This window comes from Strigops habroptila, chromosome 8 (assembly GCF_004027225.2).
Source record: "Strigops habroptila isolate Jane chromosome 8, bStrHab1.2.pri, whole genome shotgun sequence".
NCBI classification, from domain to species: Eukaryota; Metazoa; Chordata; class Aves; order Psittaciformes; family Psittacidae; genus Strigops; species Strigops habroptila.
The window spans coordinates 4,108,105-4,128,310 of record NC_044284.2 but is presented as its reverse complement, the minus strand read 5'-3'; the positions used below and the strand labels follow the sequence as shown (position 1 = coordinate 4,128,310).

The 20,206-nt window shown below is 47.2% G+C and overlaps 1 protein-coding gene across 2 annotated transcripts in view; it reads right to left on the bottom strand.

The window, feature by feature from the left end:
* The window catches only part of LRRC8D (leucine rich repeat containing 8 VRAC subunit D), a 50,465-nt gene extending 43,579 nt beyond the window's left edge, over window positions 1-6,886 (bottom strand). The window contains exon 1 of one of the 2 annotated variants that reach the window (XM_030493789.1): window positions 6,602-6,886. The gene's annotated coding sequence lies outside the window, so the exon portion shown is untranslated. Of the gene's footprint in view, window positions 1-6,596 lie in introns of both variants that reach the window. The other variant, XM_030493790.1, reaches the window with a different exon arrangement.
* Between the last annotated feature and the right edge of the window lie 13,320 nt (window positions 6,887-20,206).

The following is a 20,206-nucleotide window of genomic DNA, read 5'->3' as shown; positions in this document are numbered from 1 at the left end:
TTCTCCTGTTAGACTCTTTCCTACCCACTTTCCACAGGGGCACTAGCAGTGACCCAGCTCAATTTCTGCAGCACACACGAGCATTTGTGTATCTGCATTCCTCCACTTCCTTGTTTCATGAGCCAAGAGATTTGTTGTCAGAGCGATAAGAAAGGATTGGAGCGAAATCATCAAGCCAGTCTTCCCTCTCTCCCTGCTAACAATGCCAATGAGGGAAAAACAGCAAAGAAATTAGTATGGGTTATGAAACAGCAAACATGACTTCAAAAGAATCAAGTGCATGAAAAGTTTCATTTCCCTTTTGTCAGTTCCTCTCCTAAGCTAGGTAGTTTAGGCTTTACTTCTTAATTCAATTAGACAGAAAGCAAGTCCATGAAAGTTTCTGGATGGCAGCCATTGAGAGGAACCCTGTATGTAGACTTCTCAGTTTGTATTTTTAAGCACCAGTCAGATTAAGCGTGAAGTCTGGTTCCTCTGTGCATCTCTGATGAAGGCAATTGCTAATGCATGTGGAAAGTGTTTGTAACCATAGTTGTGCTTAAACAACAAAGCAAGCTAGTGCACTGCCTTTCATACTTCTCACCACAAGTTTCAATGCACAGACTGTCAGACCAAACCAATTCCCACCCTTCCCCTCCATGATCTGTACACAAAACACTATGTACAAATATGCAAGATAGACACTTTTTAATCATCCACTGACATTTTCATTGGTTTAGTGGACAAAGTTATACTGAACAATCCAAATGATTTCAGCTTAACTCTGTGTTCCTCTGTGCAGGGCTGCAAAGGCGACAAAATACCTATTGCATAATACCTCTTATAAAATATTCATATTCACAGAGGAAGCCTTTGCACTGAAAGGTTATTTTCAATCATTAGCAAATCAGCACTGTATAAGCGTGGGTTTTCAATCAGAGTATTTGAGACAGGCAACAGACTATGTTTTCTGTTGACAAAATAGGACAAAATCAACTTTGCACGTGCACTCATCAAAGGTATATGAAAGATCTCCCCAGGGTTATCAGCTTTTCTTTTGACCTTAAAGTACTGCAAGGTTATGGAACTGCCTCCATCTCTAGCACACACAGCTTCAGCAAGCCTGCACCAGGGTAGCTCTTTGTGCGAGTTCTCACACCAGCTGAAAGTGCATGAGTTTTGTCTCCTTCATACCCTGAAATAGCCAAAGAACACGCAGATATTCAGACTTCATGTCACATCCTATGCACTTGTTTTGTCCTTAAAAGCTATAAGCCCAAATTGGAAAATCACTGCAGCAAGAGTAAAGTGCTTCAAACAAAGTCCACCCAAAAAAACAGTGCTGCTTTTAGTGAGCATGCTGGTATCTGTGGCACTGGCTAGACTTGAAAACACTAGAGGTGCAGCAGCCCTGGCTTCTGCAGAACCCAAGGGCAATCAGGAACACCTTTTATAGAGAAACTTATCTCAGTCGTGACTTTAAAGAATGAAGTCCAAGGGAGAAAGAAACCCAGACAAACAACAAAACCCAACCCTGCACCTTGGCTGTGGATTTGAAGCCACTGGGCTGCATGGAGGTGGGTAGGAGCCTGCCTCACTGCTTCACTGCAAGGGCTATAAAAAGCCTTTGTGTTTGGGTTTTTTTTGTTCCTGTGGCATATCTTTACATAATGAATCTAGGGAAGGGGTCCTGTTGCTGTAGGTCTTGTCATATTTACCAGCTCCATGTAAGTGTCATTAATAAGCCATCTGGAAGAGCAATAGACACCTGTATTTAGGCAGCCCCACACATGGTCTCGACATACAGTGGAAATCATCAGGAGATGGGACTCAGACAGACAAATACTGAGCTAACGAAGAGAGAGGGATTTCAAAACTCTTAACAAGTAGCACATATCCTGTGACTCTCATCACACGAACCAGGCAATTTGTTTTCTATTGATCACACAATACAGAATGCAGGACCATGGTGAATGAAGGCAATTGCTATTCTCACCCACTGCTGGCTGTCACATGCTTTCGGCCTGGTTATTTTGTCTGCTTCTTAACCAGTTACCTTCACCAAGGAAATGGTCTCTGAAACAAGAAATCTGAGCAACAGATAACTTTGCTCCTCCCCTAAGGGTGGCTGTATTTTACACCATGACTATTCCTGAAGTCTTGAGTATCACAACTCCTTCAGTCTTAGAACAAGTCATTTCTGAGGAAAGAGCTCAAGTGGAAAGAAGGGAAATTATAGGTAGCAACATTTTTGAGACTACATGAACAGCGTGTTTTCATATCCTGATTTATACTTGAGGGGGAGGAAGAAGGGAAGGTATTTCTTCTAAAACAGTGCCAACAAACAGGTCCTTGGTGCAGCCACACTCTCTTCCCACACCGCTGCTTGCCTTCAAGTGTTGGGCAAAAGTGGCACTTTGCTGGCTTGATCCCAAGAACACAAACTTCCTCCTCCCAAGGATATCTCCCTGAACACTCTGACAGCTGCCACATGAAGGGCTTTGAGCTTCTCTTCCTATCCATTTCCTGACAGGGAACAGGAACCTGTTCTTGCAAGACTGGAAGAACAGAGCTGAAGAGAATACAGAAGTAAGTGAAGAGAGCTTCAATTCCTTTAATTACAGATATCTGTGCTGAGAGAAAGATTGAAGCAGTGTCAGTTAAAATTGATGATGTGGAAATTAGTATTACTGATGGTATTAGAAAGTGCCAACTTGACTTGTGATGCACTTTCCTTTTTAACATGCCAAAACCCAAGACGATTCTCAAGAAGTTAAACGCTAGAAATACCGGCTTTGTTCTTTCCTAAATTTGTTTGGAATCTCCGAGGGGAAAAACTGTTTGGCAAGCAACCAGTACCTATTCTTTGTTACATGGTTAAAAGAAAATTGCACTCAATTTGCTTAGACCAAGAGATTTCGAGCCAAACCCATCCCCAACACAAGCAAGCCAAACTTTGGGGAAAAAATGTAGCTCAAAGTGTTCTCAAGGTAAGAGGTACAGAACAGCTCTGAAACACTCATTTTACACGCTTATACAGATTATATTTACACACTTTAACAAATAAAATGCTGGTGGCTGCTAGAAAACTGCATTTCACGAACATCCTTCTCCGTATTTCAGTCCTTGTCTGGCAAATACTTACACGGTTAGATCCACAGCACCTCAACATCACAGCCAAGAATAAACCCTTTCAAGACTGAACATCTTTACCGTGACACCAGAGAGCCTTATGCATGCGTGCGTACTCATGAGACTATACATGTGAGGAAAATTAGTCATGTGCACAAGCCTTTGCATGGTGAAGTCCACACACTTTTCACTGCTTGTTATAAAAAAGCATTTAAAATGTCAGTTATGCAAAAGAACAGACACAAGTCTTACAGTATAAGGTTTCTAGGGGAAACTATTTCCATTTTTCTTAATAGCTTTTGGGGGGTTTATTTGGTTTTGTTGGTTTGGGATTTTTTTCTAGGATATAATCTTCCCAGCACCAAGAGACAAGAAATGAATAAATAAAATAGTAAGAAAGGAGAAAAAAACCCCAAACCAAAACAACCAAAACCAACTGTGTAGTCTCATTTCAATGCTAGCAAGAAATGGAGAAATCTAAACAGCAGGAACTGAAACAACGTGTTGTGTTTTTTCCTCTTTATAGAGTAACATTTGAGTATCATGTAAATACTGCTAGTTGTGTCTTGTGAATATTTAGGGATCTACACCAGTTTATGAATTAACTGGAAGAGAGAGATTGGTTTTTTTTGAAAACAAATGAAAAACCTTCCGAGCTCATTATTTGGTAAAATACTAACTCTGGAACTCCCTTTTGTTTGCGTCCAGTTGAGAAACCAGTTTACTGGGTTCCCTGCACGACATTTGTGGCTCAAACTACTCCTCAGTAAAACAGCCACCACCAGCCTCACACTGATTAAATGCTTTAAGCCTCAGGACACTGATTCATCCTCAGTGATCACAGTGTCCATGCATCAAAACTTCCCTCTGACTCCTAGCGGTGCAGGAGAAAGCAAAGGGACAAAGGGAGACGCTGGGCTGAGGCACTGAGTCAGCATTGTGCCTGCAAGACATCCCAAGCAGCAAAAAGAAGAACTGACACAGCAGCCAGTGCCATCAGAAAACACAAGGAGGGGAAGAAACTCAGCCAGGGGTACAGGACCCGATTCAAAATCCACTTACTACATGGGCTGCAACAGACTCTGAATGGCACCTTCATACACAGAAGGAACAGGAAGACCTGGAGAAATTAAAAGAGCTAACTTCAAGATGGGAAATTTCAGCACAAAACTGCACCAAGCCACAACACACATTGCCACAAGCGCTTTTGACCACAGGGATGTACATACCCTTTACTTTCTTAGCCTCCTGTCGCTGGCAGGACCTACTGCAAGCATATCACCAACAGCATTAGCTTTTCTCTCACTCTCCAGACACACAGTCAAGAAAACTGTCCATATACAGGACGCTGTGGAATCTCCATACCACCACCTACCCACTGCTGCTGACAAGAGGCTTGTCAGAGGTGACAGGAACACAGGACTAAGAAAGAACTGGAATATAAGAACTCTATTTCAGGTGTGCAGCTATGTGTTAGTGCAACGTACACTAGATAATCTTCCCACAGCAAGCATCCAAGTGCTTTCACTCTCTTTGCATTGTTATTACAGAGGTTTGTTCCCATTAATAATTACCTTCCTGCGATGGCAGCGTGCAGACTTTCTCCATTGCTGGTGCTGCTGCTTTAGAATTCCTCCTCCAGGTCTGAACACGCTGGACAGATTATCGTCCCCCCAAGGATGTCAGGACTGGTATGGATATCTACTGTGCATATCTGCAGCTTACAGTATTACTGCTTAATGCTGCTCCCTTCCCCACATTACCTCATGTAAACTTTGGATCTTTATCAAAGTGATCTTGATTGCAAATAACAGTATCTATTTAAATATTCCTTGCTTATTACGTGCGAGAAAACAGATACAGCAGACACAACAGACAAGTGTTTTTCACACTAAGCAAGACACAGGCAAAGCACCAGATGAGTTTACTATGAAGGTAATGCTTGCTCGGAAACACAGGAGAAAATGGTGTAGAGCCACAGACAAAATAGCCACAGTAGCATATTCCCAGATCAGGACCTCATAAATCAGTTTCAACTAACAATAAAAGGGTTTATAGGGGATTTAAGAATCACAAAGAATGAATAGGATCCTGGCCTCTGAGCAAGGCTTGGTGAATTAATTTAAGATGGCAATCAAGAGCAAATAACGTAACACTAACCTTCTATACTACCAATCTTTACCCTAAGTTGGTAGATAGGGGGTTTCTTCTGCCACCACGAAAAGGGGAGGGGAAAAAAAAAATGAAAGGAAGGAAAAAAAGACTCAGAGAAAGGGACTTTGCTACCCCATCTGGGATAAGAGTGCTTTTCTGATAGCTCGGAGCCGTGGGATTGATATCTCTGTGCTGTTCCTGCAAATTTCTCACATCCTAAAGCCCTCTCCCCCAGACAAGGGGGCATGGCTATTCCCCACCTCCATTTTTAGAGGCAGAAAAGATGATCCTTTCCCATCACGGCTGACAGAGATCACGCTGAAAAAGAACACCACCAAATACTTCCCTACACTATCTCTCTTTTTTAAAGCTGTAACTGACAACGCTTATGAGCAGCACGTACCCCAAAGCCAGCACCGAAGATGTTTTGCTCTCCACCCCAGCAGCTAAGCCAAGTAAGACATCACTTTCAGCACCACCATTACAGGAAGCACCGCTGAGACTTATTCCACCAAACAACAGGCTGGTTACCACTACCGTCCTCCATTTTCAAGTCTGAGTAACCTACCTCATGGCTCTTACACATTGGGAGCGCCCAAAGGAGAACCTGCCACGGGCTGCTGGCGTGCTGCGAATGCACAGCCTGCATCCCCCCCACCGACCACAGACCAGCTTCCCTAAAGGATGCTGGGCAAGACACGAGCTTTCTGCGCCTCAATTCGTGTTTAACAGCAGTGGCAGCACTTGTAACGGGGGAAATGGAGGTTGCAAGACAGAAGAGCTGCTGTGCCAAGCTCAGGGATCCTCGAGGAGCAGGAACCGGGGTTGCCACGTCCTGGGGAGCAGAGGGAAGGGAGGAGCCGTGCCTCGCTAAACCACACATGATTCTCTGTGACAACGGCTGTTTTCCTCATGAAGATGTGTTTTATGGACCGCTTTAGGCCCCTCCAATCTGCGTGTGGTGCAGCGCCGGAGCAGTTGACCCCATACAAAAGGCACACAGCCGGCGGTCCCCACATGCATTTAACACCCCCGGCCTCGGAAGCGGGACTCGGGGCTCGCGTTTCCCCGGAGCACACCGCACTCCGCGTCCGGACACCCCGAAGCGGAGACACCGCGGCCGGCTACTACCGCTATCCGTGGCCCGCCAGCGGCTCCACCGGGCACCCCGGTGATGGCAGCAACGCGGCCGAACCAGCCCGTTCTGAGGGCAGAAAAGAGGGGGAGAAGGAAGGCAAAGCGCCGGGAGGGAGAGGCTGGGGTGCCGGTGCCGCCCCATCCCCGCCCGCCTCCCGCCGGCCCCGCGCCCGCCTCGCCTCGCCTCGCCTCACCTCACCTCAGGGACGGCCCCGCGGGCTGAGGGACCCCGAGAGCCGCCCGGCCGAGGGACGCAGACCTTCTCCGGGGCGGTCACCGCCGCGGCGCTGCCATGCGGGCGCGGAGGGGAGCGGAGGGGGAGGCCGGGCCGGGCGGGCTCGGCTCCTAGCAGCGCCCTGCAGCGCACACCCGCATGGCTCGGCGCACGGACAGCACCGGCTGCCGGCGGCGAGGCCCGGCCCCGCGGCCCACAGCACCGCCCGCGGCCCGGCGGCGGCCAATGGCTCCCGCGGCGCCGCGCATGTGAGGGCCGGGCCTGGCCCCGCCGCTCCGCCCGCTCGCCCCCCGCGCAGCCGCCGCGCTCAGGTGCCCCCCGGGGGGGGGGAGGGGTGTCCCGCCGGCTGGTCTCCGCACGGCGCCGGGCTGCGGTGCCAAGGCCACCACTAACCCATGGCACTGAGGGCCTCGGCTACACGGTGTGTGAACACTTGCAGGGACGGTGACTCCAGCACTGCCCTGGGCAGCCTGTTCCAATGTCTGAGCACCCTCTGGGGAAGGAATTGTTCCTCATCTCCATCTAAACCTCCCCTGGTGCGGCTTGAGGCCATTTCCTCTTGTCCCATCCCTTGTTCCTTGGGATCAGAGAGAAGCCCCCTCCTGGCTCCATCCTCCTGTCAGGCAGTTGTAGAGCAATAAGGTCCCCCCCTGAGCCTTCTCTTCTCCAGACTAAACCCCCCCAGGTCCCTCAGCCGTTCCTCATCACACTTGTGCTCCAGGCCCTGCACCAGCTCCGATGCCCTTCTCTGGCCCCGCTCCAGCACCTCAATGTCTCTCTTGCAGTGAAGGACCCAGAATTGAACACAGGATTCAAGGTGCAGCCTCACCAGTGCCCGGCACAGGGGGACAGTCACTGCCCTGGTCCTGCTGCCACACTGGTGCTGATACAGGCCAGGATGCTGGTGGCTTCTTGGCTGCCTGGGCACAAGTTGCTCATGTTCAGCTCCGTCAATCAGCATCCCCTTTTCCATGAGCAGTTTCCAGCCATTTTTCCCCAAGCCTGGAGCGTTCCATGGGGTTGTAGTGGCCCAAGTGCAGGACCCAGCATTGAGCCTGATTGAACCTCATACCCATCAATCCAGCCTGTCCAGATCCCTCTGCAGAGCCTCCTACCCTCCAGCAGATCAACACTCCCACCAACTTGGTGTCATCCACAGATTTAGTGAGGATGCACTCAATCCGCTCATCCAGATCATCAATGAAGATATTAAACAGCACTGACCCTAATATGGAAACATCTGGTAGCGAAGCCATGGCTTGTTCTCTTTGTGCGGGTAAATGAACTGTAGTACACAAGGTAAATAAAACAGCCACAAGTTCAAACTGTGTGTTTTGATTATTCAAATATTATCTGAGAAAAGAAAGAAAAAAGTTACTTCTATTGCATCTGTCTAGAGCCCTGGAGGGAAACAGAACGTGGGGTTTTCCTCCTTTAACTGAAAAGGCACCAATATCCTGAAGTCCTTGTTGAACACTGACTGTCGTGGTTTAAGCTGACCTGGCAAGTGGCTCATCCTCGTAATTTTACTTCATTCCCACGATTTCTAGGAATGAGAGGAGATGGGAAGTGATCTGAGATGCTTGTTCAGAATAGCTTTATGGCCCTTTAAAAGCTCGAGAATCTCCCCTTTATATTTTTAGATGCATTTTTAATCAGACCTTCTGGTCTAAATGACTGTAAGATGTATCTAAGGTTACAAATGAAAGCACTTAGCAGCAATTCAGCTTCTGAGACCAGAGGAAATCAGGCCAGCTTGTCCTGCTCTCAGCTGTTCAACACTATTTTCATACCAGAGTTTTCATCTGGAGGAGAATTTTAGCAGAGTTCCGATTTAGTCTAATGAGCTGTCAGTTATTTTAAGCTTTGATTTTTTAATACCTTCATTTGGCCTTTTAGTTATTTTCTTCCCTGAGATCACCAACACTTGTGTTATTTTTGGACAGCATTTTAGACCTCGCTCTTTCCTCACTAAGGTGAATTTATTGTCTGTTTATTTACTTGTGCTCTGACCCAGTGGCCAAGCCACAAAGGGGTGTGTATCGCTGGGGCAGTGATGTAGGGTTAATAGAGATAAAAGCAGCCCAATCTGGTAAACATCAAGGCAACTGAAAACAGATAATAACAGGAGCTGCTGGCTGGGAACTCCTGACTCGCAGGCAGCTGGCAGAGAGATTCAAGCGGAAGAAAAGAGATCATTTCAGATGCCAGAGCTGGTCAGAGCTAGCTGAATCCACATTCACTTGGCAATCAAGACACCTTGCCAAGCTGAGGCACTCCAGCAAATAGCTCTGGAGGACCCGAGGCAGAAGACACCTGGAACTGGATAGATCCAGATCCAATTAGAGTCCTTTTTTGATGGGGCAAACACAAGCGTGAAGGACTAACCTCCTACAGAACATATGCTGGGTTGCTTGGTTTGCCTTTCCCCCCGTTTGCCTTGTTGTGATATGTATTTAAAGGTAACTCAAATTGACTTAGTTTAATACTCTTTATATTCCTGCCTTTAAAGCTTCTTTAGCAGAGGCCTCTGCCACTGTCTCAGGCTTGGTCTTCTCTGGGTTCGCATCTCGGTGCTTGGCAGCTCTTCCTAGGTCACTGTGGCTCTGGCTACCTAGGACATGCTGAGGTGAGACAGAAGAGAGAGGAGGGGAGCTTAAAACCTGAAAGAGCTCAGTTTGGGGCAAATCTATTTCCCAGCTGTTCTGTTATGCCGCTATGGGGTTGTTTCAGGAGAAGTACAAGTCAGCCAGCTCCAAGTTACTCCATGTGATAGAAGAGGTGCCAGAAAAAATGGGGACAGCAGAGGAAAAATGGCTTCTTTCCACTTGCACAGTTTTGATGTTGGCCCTTTACAATTGAAATAAATGAATATTGTTAATTTGAGGCTTAGAGGCCTGAATTAGCGACTACATTGACAAGCAATGGCAATGCAGCCATATGCCTCCTAAGATGAATTCGTCCTGTTTGGTTTTATGACTGCATTTTAGCTTATAGTTTTCAAATTCCCTAGCCTTGACCAACCCAAAGATGTCAGATTTTTCCACCTTAACATCAACCCCATCCTTGTATCATTACAAATTCTTAGTAAATACCTATCCTCCAATAGAGTTATGGTTTTGGCAAGGTTGAAAAGCTGACAGTTTACTCCAAGATGTTTTCCAGTTCTTTCCTTCTTTCACTCGAATGGCCATCCTGTGCATGCCCAGATATGCCTGCCTGATGTTGTCCAGCAGGTCTCCAAACTCAGTCCAAGGAAACCAGGCACAGGAAGGACACCAGCTGAAGGTGAACATAAGGAAGAGCTGGCGCCAAAAACAGTGAGTACCCGTGGTTCCTTAGAAAAGCCTACTGGAAAATATTTCAGTCCTGGCTTTGAGTGAGCTGATGGGTTTTTCTCTCAAGCGTACTTAAGATGAAGGGGAATATTAAGAGGTAGATGAGGTAGTTACTTGGGAAAAAGTACAGATGGCAACATCAAAGAGAGATATGGGCAGGGAACTGGCTTTCCCCTCTCCTGAAACACAGCAATTTGGCTTCATGGAATGGGCAATGCTTGAAGGGGAAGACTCCAATTTAAATACAGGATGAGGATGCATATGAGTCATTTGGATACTGGCCACCTCTTCCCAAGAAATGGGTTTCTACATGCTAAGCAGTTCAGCCCCTGGTGCTCACCCAGGACGTGTGGGCAGGAAGATGGGGTTGGGGATGCAGTCACACTCCTCAGCCCCTATCCACCACTTGCCACTCACCCACCATTAATGCCACCTCTGCCCCATGTCCTCCCACAGCAGCTTTCCAGGCAGAATTAGGCAATGTATTGGCAGCTCCTCTATAGCCCTGCAATCAGATTATGTTGGCAAGGGCCAGCTTTGCTTGTGCCTGCAGCTGGCTGTGGAGAGGCTGTTGCTTGGAGAGCCAGCCCAGAGGTGAGGGACTCCAGAGAGGAGAGGGAAACCTGTCACCCATGGGCTGCACTCCTGCACTGAGCTGTAGCTCAGTGTGCCCTGTGACCAGAACACCATGGCAAAGCCTTCAGGAGGTCTAACTAGATTATGTCAGACAATCCTCCATTAGCTACAGTTTTACTGGCAACCCCAACAAAACCAAAGCAGCATGTTTTCCCACTGTAAAAAGTATTGCCAAACATTGTTCCTACCATGCTAGATTCACGTATCATTCCTTTTTGGTTTAAATTCCTGCCAACCAACTTTCGTTACTGCTTTATAACTCCATCTGAAATAGTTATCCAGACCCATGTTACCATGTTTTTCTGAAGACTCTTCACTTGTCTGCTTGTCTTCAAACACATGGCATGGCAGCCTCTATGTTAAAAGCATGGTGACCTTTGGAGGCCTTGTGAGCCAGTCTGTTCTGCTCTAGAGCTGCGACTCTTTCCCATCTTCTAAACTTCCTGGTTGGAAAAAGTCCCTCTTTCCTTATCTTGTCTTTGTGCTGAAAAAAAGGAGGAGCCTCTCTATCTTACAATGTCGGAACGACTATTGTAGATAAAAAGCAGGTTTTTTCCCCTTCTAATTATATCCAGAGCTCCACAATGTGCTCACCGGTTCTTTTATTCTGTTTGCTATAATTCAAAGTCAGCCACTCAATGTGCAATGCAGCCATCTAAAAAAGGAATGGAGATTTGGGGGATGAGGCCACATTCTTAGCAAGTACCTTTGTATTATGAAACAAGAAGAGGAGCAGCCGTGATGGTGAGCATGGTAAGCAGTGTGTGTTGTCACACTGCAGCTCAGCACAGTTTTCAAGTGATGGCAGGGAACGACAGAACAACTTCTGCTGGCTGCTTCTCATTATACAGAAGGTCTAGTTTTCATGAGATAATCACTTTTCATCTAATGGATATACCAGCAGATGGCCAACCTGTTTCATTCTGTGCTTATCAATAAAGGACTATAAATTCCCAAAGCACACAGCATCATCCGAGGTGGAAGGGATGGCAGGAAGGCAGGAAGCTGTGCTGTAGGCAAACACCATCACCTGCCCTTCACCCTGGCTGCTTGCCTGACCAGGGCTTTAATTTGGCAGAAGCAGGGATAAGCTTATGCATTGCTTTGTCAGCCTGAGATAGAGGCTATGTCAGTTCAATGTAGTGCCTGGTAACGTGGCATCTCCATACTCATATCCCAGCCCAGCAACACACCAGGTACCACCTTCAGATCTTTAGAGCCAGAGGGCTGGGGGCTAGTCTAGGACTGAGTTAGTCCATTTCATCTACTTAGCTCTTCCCATTTTTTTGCACTTTACTACTTCTCTTATCTCCACCTCTTATGCTTACCCTGCTTCCCACAATCACTAAACACTAAGCATAGAGGCTGAATAGGAAATGCAGATTAAAATCCTGTCATAGCCAGAATTAGCAGAGTAAGACAAAAAGAAGCTTTCAGCTGTCACAGCTCATCCAGCCCAGCTCCCTGGAATGATTTCTCTGCCTCTCCCTGTGACATTTCAGTCTGTTATTTCCTTATTCAAATCAAGCCTGAAAGCCCTTCTTGCCTCTTCAGGTCTTGATTGGCTTCTCAGTGAAATGGCTCTCAGAGCATGACACAAGCCCTAAGTGCCCTACCTGAACCTATAAATGGTGGTCTTTAAAGAAATGGAAAGCCAGTTACCTTCAGAGTGCTTAGCTATACCTGTGCTAGCACTCAACCTTCACTTCCCCAATCCCACAGTTACGGTAGTTAGAGCTTGCTGATTTTGTTACCCTTTAGAAGAAGTTTCCTTAAAATAGCCTAGCCACAAGGGCATAATGAGGTGCACAGCTGGACAGAGCTCTCTGAGCAGCAGGAGAAAAAAGAAAGAACATATGTGGGACCAAAATGCTCCGAGCCTGGAAATGACTGAGCCCCACTCATTCAAATGGCTGAAGATTAAGGACTCGCACAGCTGGACCATTAAAAATAAAGTAAAATTGAGGCAGACCAGGCAAAAACAGCAAAAAAAAGGGGCAAGGGACTAATATATCATTTACTTTTTACAAGCTGCATCTTCTCTCTGCTTTCCTGTTTTCCCAAGGAACAAAGAAACCACCGGTCATTCTGTAGGAGAGTAGAGAAAGCTTGTTTTAAAATGGGGATCCTTAATAAGAGACTTGGAGCTCATTTCCTACCTCAGAACTGCAACAGGGCTGCTGTGATTGTGCCTGGGAGCCTGCAGAACCCAGGCTTGCCAACACAGCACTGAGGGGAGTCAATTTTGCTTGAAGTGGCTAGATTAATCTTCTCATTTTAACCGTGGCACCTTCTAGTTAGGTGCACATATTATAGATCAAAAAAAAAATCAAGTGCTCCGTTCTAGAGACTCTACCCGAGGGAAAACATACCAACAAGATGATAAAACTCCACCTCTGAGGTCCTCATCCTAATGCCTTTTCAAATACAATGACAATAAACCAAAGTATTCAATTCCCTTGAGCTTCTACGATTAAATATCTACCATCAGTTTAGCATCACGCTCCCCCCTCTACTTAACATGGCACATCTTAAAGATCCCAAGTATTCCTGTGATCCCTTATCCACAGCCAGCATGCTCACTTGAAACCTGCTTCATCTCCTGCTCCAAAGACATGCAAGGGAGGAGTATTGCACATATGTGCTGCAGTAGGGAAGTAGGTTACTGTAATCTCCAAATCATTCCATCTTCTCTGTGTTTACCTTGAATGAAAATTAACTGGAGAAAGCACTGGAGCTATTTTTATGTATTACACAGCAGTGAATTTACTGCCAACACTGTATAGACACAACTAAACCTATACCTCCCCCAGCCCCCCCAAACACCTCCAACTTATTTTATCACCACAGGGAAACAGGTAGCAGGAGAAGGAAGGTCTGATCATGCCTTAGCCCAAAATAAGGTTTTGCTTTGTCAGATTAATTATACCTTCTGACATCAGGAACTGAAATTAGCAGGCGGTTTCGCCTTGGGTTGCCCAGAGACTGCAGAATGAATCATGCCTGCTCTTGTGCTGCACCCCAGACCATGAGGAATGAGGGATGGGAAGAGCAGGATCTTTATTTTCCAGCTCTGATGTCTGTGGCTAGAGAGCCATACCCATGCTCTGGCTCTGTAGGCGCTGTGATGTGGCTGGTTGGCATTGCTGTCATCCCCCATGTGGTAGAAATGGCCATCATCTTCTAATGGCTGCATTTACACAACCACAAAGGCATATTCATCACTGTGCTTTGATCCTGGTGTGAAACGATGGCACTGTAGCTTCTCAAAACGTTACTGAAACTTGCTGAAATTACTTTGACATGAGAACAGTGCTCAACAAAATAAATGTAGCCAGACCTTTTCAACATTTAAATGCACAGAAAACACTCCCTGAGTAACCAAGATGCCCTCCTCCCCCTTATAGCTATTTAGCACCAGACACCCTGAAGTTAGCCAAAGTCTTAAATCTCGCAAGAGAAGGAGCACCCAGACACTTCTTTTGCTTGCCTCTTTCACGTCTTTTTATACCTAAAGTCCTTCTGGCATTTTGTTTCCATGGTCGTTGCTTTTCAACCGCTTCTCCCTCTCTCAGGCCCCCTTTTTCCTCATTCCTTTACACTGTTGAAAAGGTCTCTACCTGGTGCAGCAGAGCTGCCTGCAGTTACCCTGCCAACCCCTGCCTGCCGCCCTCCCAGGGCTGCTGCAGCCAGGCTTCCTCTGCTCCTCTTCCTCTCCCAGAGCTCCCTCTGCTGCTGGATGCAGCTGCGCTTGGAAACACGGCTTTAAACCATCAGAACCCCCAAGCATCGCTTGGATGCTTGAGTGATTGATGCTTGATGCAGAACTGATGCAGCCCATGCAGGAGCACGGCTGCTCTGGGGCGTCTGAGCAAGGCCGCAGTGCCTCTTGAAGGCAAAAGGAGCAGCATCCTTGCTCAGCACCCTGCAGGGATGTCCTTTACTGTTGGGAGTGTCAGTGCTTTAGGAAACACTGCTTCTCTGCACAGAAAACCTGGCCTTTGTGCTCCGCTTCCAACTATTTAGTGTAGGACATCAGCATAACGCTGCGGGGTAGCTGCACACCCAAAGCATAAAGTTGGTTACAGGATATACAGTGGGAAAGGAAGGGAAAATTCTGCAAAAATGGCTGAGGAGTGAAGAATAAGGCCCCAGCCTGTGGAATACTTACAGGAGGCAGGAATAGAGTACTATTTCTGCCTCCTGTAAGCACACTATGGCAGCCTCACTGGAATGCAGCTACACAGTGTAGGTGCCTGGAGGTATGTGCCACTGCAGCAGGGCACTGGAGATGGTGCCTGGGCATGAGGGACCTGCCAGAGGGACGGATGCTTGCTGTCCCCTTGCCCTCTCCAGGGGTGATGAGCTGCAGAGCTGCCTCCTCGCCATGCAGCACACACGCGCTGTTGACAAGATGCTCAGCAGCAATCACTGTGCTGGGCTCCTGGATGCCAGGATTGAGGAGAAAAAGCACAAGAAATCCATTTCTCAGCACTGAGGGGGCCTGGCCTCAAAACATGCCTGTATCTTGTGCACCCTGGTACGCAGGGATGGTGCCCGGCTCTGCTCCCACCTGGAGGAGCGTGACATGGGAACGTGCCATGCTGTGCCCTGCTCACACCACCATGTTTGCACACTTGTTGCTCACACTCGCCTGCACATGTTGCCATAGGAACTGCAGCCCCAGCATCTGCTGCCTGCTGCGCCCAACGTGCTCACCCATCTCTGCTCGTGCCTCCTCACTCACCAGCTCCCCGCCTCATCCTCTCAGTTTGGGTGACAATCAGATTACTGCTGTAGCAGCTAATTATTGCATTAGTTATAATTAGCCTATTCATTTGTCTCTCCCCCTCCCTCCCACCTTGGAACATTTCCATGTCTCCATCCTTTTCCACCTTCACGCTAGCTCTGCTCTCTGACTCCCATCCCCTTTTCTTCCACACTCCTCCGCCACACAAAGCCTTGTTTGCACTGCTGTACCCTTTCCTTCCTCTTCCCCTGTGCTCTTACCTAGTGCCTCTTGCTCCACCCTCTCTCTCAGTCTTCCTCCTCCAGTTTCTTTCCCCTTAGACCTGCTGCCCACTACATCAGGCTACTCCTTCACACAGTTCTTCTCTTTCTTCTACCCCTGTGCCGGCTTCTTTGAAGCTGAGCCAGGCTTGCTCTTCTCCTGCACTGTCTGGCTCTTATACAGTCAACAGCATCTCTCATTCTCTGCTCTTGTCTACCCAAACACCCCAGAAACAGAATCTCCTCCCACTTCCTAATAGCTTGTACCTCTAGCCTTACTCCACCCTTTACCTCTTGGAATCCTCACTTTCCTCCAGGGTCCTTCATCAAGCCCTCAAATGTAAGCACATTATAATCTCTCACTGTCCCCAGATCCCTCCCTGGCCCACCTTTCTTCTTGCTTGTCTTCTGAATGGGAAATTCCAGCCAGCACCACAGCCAATTCCTCCTTCGCCCTAGCGGCCCTGGTCTACACCTTTATTCCAGTGCTTGTGCCACCTAGTTTCACAGCCTCTCACTCCTCCATCCCCATTCCCCTGGCTGTCTTGCTGATTTTGATGCCATTGACTGCAAATTCCCTTCGAAGTCCTACTCCCCCTCTAGGAGTCGCTTTTCCTCTTTGCCACCTTCTCCCTTTCCACATAGCCCCTTGGACCAGGATCCTGGTGTATTCCCTCCATCCCCACACCAAGCACACTATCCATCCTTCCTTGTGCCCTGCCTTGTCAACCTGGGAGCCTCCAGCACCCCTACCCTCTCCTTCCTCCCGTGTGAAGGACACAGATGTCTCCTGGGGCTCCTTTTGGAAACCATCTCATCTGCCTAGAGAGCTTCAGCTAGCATCTGCAGCTGTGCTGGTCCCCGCTCCCACTGGGTGTCTCCCCATCTTGCACCTCAGCCAACCTCTACCCCTTCCCAGATATTGAGTGCTGCTGCCATCTTCACTGATCCCTCGCTTTTCCTTGTAAGTCCCTTGTTTTCTTACTGGGAACATCACTCTTTCTTCCTTGGTTTCTTATTCTTCCACTTCTCCAGCCTTGTGCCACCACCACTAGTCACGAAATCATTACATTTAGACTGTTGCTGTGGGACGTACAGATGATGCGCATGTGAGAGAGCACATAAGGATGCTGCAAGTTAGACAAGGAATTTTCTACTTGTATTCTATTTTCGTACATTCTTCAGACCATCTGTGGAAAGCTGACAAATTACTAGTTGGAAACATATTATAAAACCTTGCTATTTTACTTAAAACATTCGTTTAGCAGGCTCAGATCTGAGAACTCAGCAAAACGCTAACAGTCTGCTTGTGCTTCCCCATTTTGCTCATCTCTTTTTTACAACAAGGTGGTCTCATAGCTGAATGTGCCCTGGAGCCTTCCCCCAGCCCTGCCACTCTCGAACCCATTTGGCTGCTAGCTTGGCATGTGTTGTTATGCATTGCTGGAGTCTCAGGTCCACACTTCCTTGTTAATACAGCCTGGAGTAATCTGCATGTGTGTTCTCAAGTCAGCAAAAGCGAGACAGCACTTCATTATTTCATAGTGGCACCTCTGGACCCAAGATCAGCACATTACCAAGTCTTTTGTAAGCCTGTTTGCAGTGTTCTTTTAGGTGCTTTTTGCACACTGCGTTGTCCTGTTATCCATATGTGAGGACTCCAAATTTCCAGCTCTATTTGAACAGCATCCTGGATACATTTGAAGTTACCTTTGTGACCATCTCTTTCCCGATTCCCAGTATCTGAGGAAGCTTCTGATATCTCTCTAGTTTCCAAATATTTTGTGGTGATACTGGCCTGGAGGAGACTGGCAGCTCTATAGTCCTGGTTTTCCCTATATCAAATTTCTCTTTTAGTTCCAAACCTCTGCAAAAATACCTCTTTCTGTGCTGCCTTTTTCATTCTCAGCTCCCCTGTATAGAATAGCTTGTCTCAGCTGTGCTTACTGTAGAATTTCTTCTTCACATCTGAATACCTGTTGTTGAACCCATCTTTAATCTGCCCTTGCGTTTGTGCCTTTGCCATCATGCTATCAACTAGTTCTTCTGTCTTTCCTCTTTAAAAACAGCCACACAGGCCTTTCCTGTATGTGTTCTTCTGCAAAACAAATACAGGTTAGTGCAACAGAGGGTGGGAGACAGGTACCCACACTTCTAACTCATGTGAACCTCTGCTTGTTGGTGCTGGGATGTGAGCTCTGGCTCGTCCTCTCATACCTTGTCCTCCTGATCTGCAGTTGATTCCATTGCAAACCCCTTTGCTTGGATGACTGATTGCTAAATCTGAATACATAGAAAATAACAATGAAATGTTACTAAATCTACAGTAAATTCACTGAAAACAGGCTGGCTTTTCCAATTTACACCCGCTGACCATGCAACATTCCGTAGGCTTCCTGCACTGACAGTGGTCCATCACAACACTTTCACATACACCACATCAGTTGTAACTGGAGGAACTGGCTCCAGGAGGCAACATTTCCCACTCAGATCTTGTTTGCAGAACCAGAGATGAACCTCTCACAATTTAAGACAGTCCCACAGCCTCATCCCCAACCCCAGGGAACCCACATTTTCATCTTCTTTTATAACTGGGTTTCATTTCACTCACAGACAGGGTCTATTTGATACAAAAGGATCATCAGCTGCACAGAACAGTCACAGCTTGTGTCTGAACTAGGGTGCTTCTGGTGCAAGAGGGAAGAGTCCAAAATACACCAAAGGAAGGACTCCAGGAAGGATTGGATGGTGTCTTGGGTTTGAATTGTACTTCATGTCAGGACTAGTCAGATGGGAAAAGCTGCCCTTTTTCAGAAGTCTCAGTGACAAGATGGGATTTGGAATGGAAAACAGGGAACGCTGTGGCTCATACCCTGCCCTACCTGAGCCCAAAAACCTTTCAGCTTTAGGGATGGGAATTTGTTCAGAAAGGCTGATTCCAAACAGAACTGGAGCATGCACCAGTGGAGCAGATAGATCCTTAGAAGCACAGGTCTAATCCCTGCCATTTTCCATCCTAAGCCCAATATTTTTATGTGCACTGGCCGGCCCTTTGCGGTAACATCAGACATCAGGCAAATGTTTCCTTCTATTGTCTCTGCATCTCCCAAAGGACCTTTGGCTTGAGTGTCTTTGCCAGCAAATAAGAGGCAGCAAAAGCAGTTGACAGATGGAGATGGGTGATGATGGTAGGAATGAGCTGACCGTGATGCTGGTTGCTGTTTATTCTTCCGAACAAAGTACAACTCGTTTGCCCAGGGCTGCATGAACAGGAAGGAAGAGCTGATCTCTGCTCTGCCTGGCTAAGCATGTAATGATCTGGGATGAAGTCCCAACTTGAGCAACCTGGGAGTGAGGGAAGCTGAAGAACACTTAAATACAACTCAGTTGCACTCTTTTTGTGTTATCTGTTGTGTGGAGTTCCTAAATCTGAATGATCAGAACGTGGCTCAGAAGTATTGGCTGGTTTGCTGCGTTTGAGGAAGGGGGAAAAAGAGGGTGACCTTCACACTGCTGGTGCCATGGATATGTGAGACATAAGCAAGAGAGCATGGTCTCTTCCCCTTTTCATTTGCCTTCACACAGGAGGTAGGCTGTGCCCTCACCTCCTCCCTTTGGGCCTGGAGAGAACAAGAGGAGCAGAAGCAGAGGGGTGATGGTCTTTCCACTCGGCTCAATCAGCAGAGCCATTAAGTACAGCAAAATCCCCAAATCCCTGAGCTCGCATCAGTGCGAGACCCTTACATTTCCCTTTCCCAGAACCGGATCATTTGGAAAAGAGCTACAAGCAACCATATCCATAGACAAGCTCGTTGTGTTCTCAGAAGCAGGCCCATAGCTGGATTATAGTTTGTAGTTTGTCTCAAAGTTAATCCAAACTGTGCTGCTGACATGCAGTGTGTGTAGCAGTATATGGACCTCTGGGATGCCAACCTGCCATGTACCACCTGGTTTGGACACCACAGCCGTGTCTTTGCTTGGTGCAGATTTAGGACTACTCCAAGATAATGTGGTTGGTAGTGTATGGAAAAGCCAGACTGGATCAGACACATTCCCTGAATCTCCACTCCAAGGTCTCCCAAGGTATTTTCCCCACTCCATCTGAGTTTGATGGATGTTCTCTTCCTATTCCCATTCAAGTGTGTATCGGCTTGAAAAGATGCTGATGCAGGACTTTGAAATCCCTGAATGCAGCCAATGGAGAGGACTGAGCTCTCCCATCCACACAGGCGAGTTTCTATGTTGACACCTGCAGACCAAAGCTTATGAATTAGTTTTCTGTCTTTAGGAATTTTAAGGTGAGTTGCAGCATTTTACTGCACCTCCGATAAATCAGTGCCTGGCACAGCTTCACAAAGGGCAAGGTTCCACAGCCAGAAGAGCCTGCAGATGTGACATAGGACCATGAGAGACCTCTCTTCTGCTGGGATAACAATGGGAGGTGAAGCAGGATATTGTCAACAGCAAGATATGTCATCTCTGTGAAAGTGGAGCAGACCTTGAGTTACTCTGAAAACATCCCATGACACTGTCGTTTATGAACTGCACTTCCAGAAGCTCTACCTTTAAAAACACAACGATACTT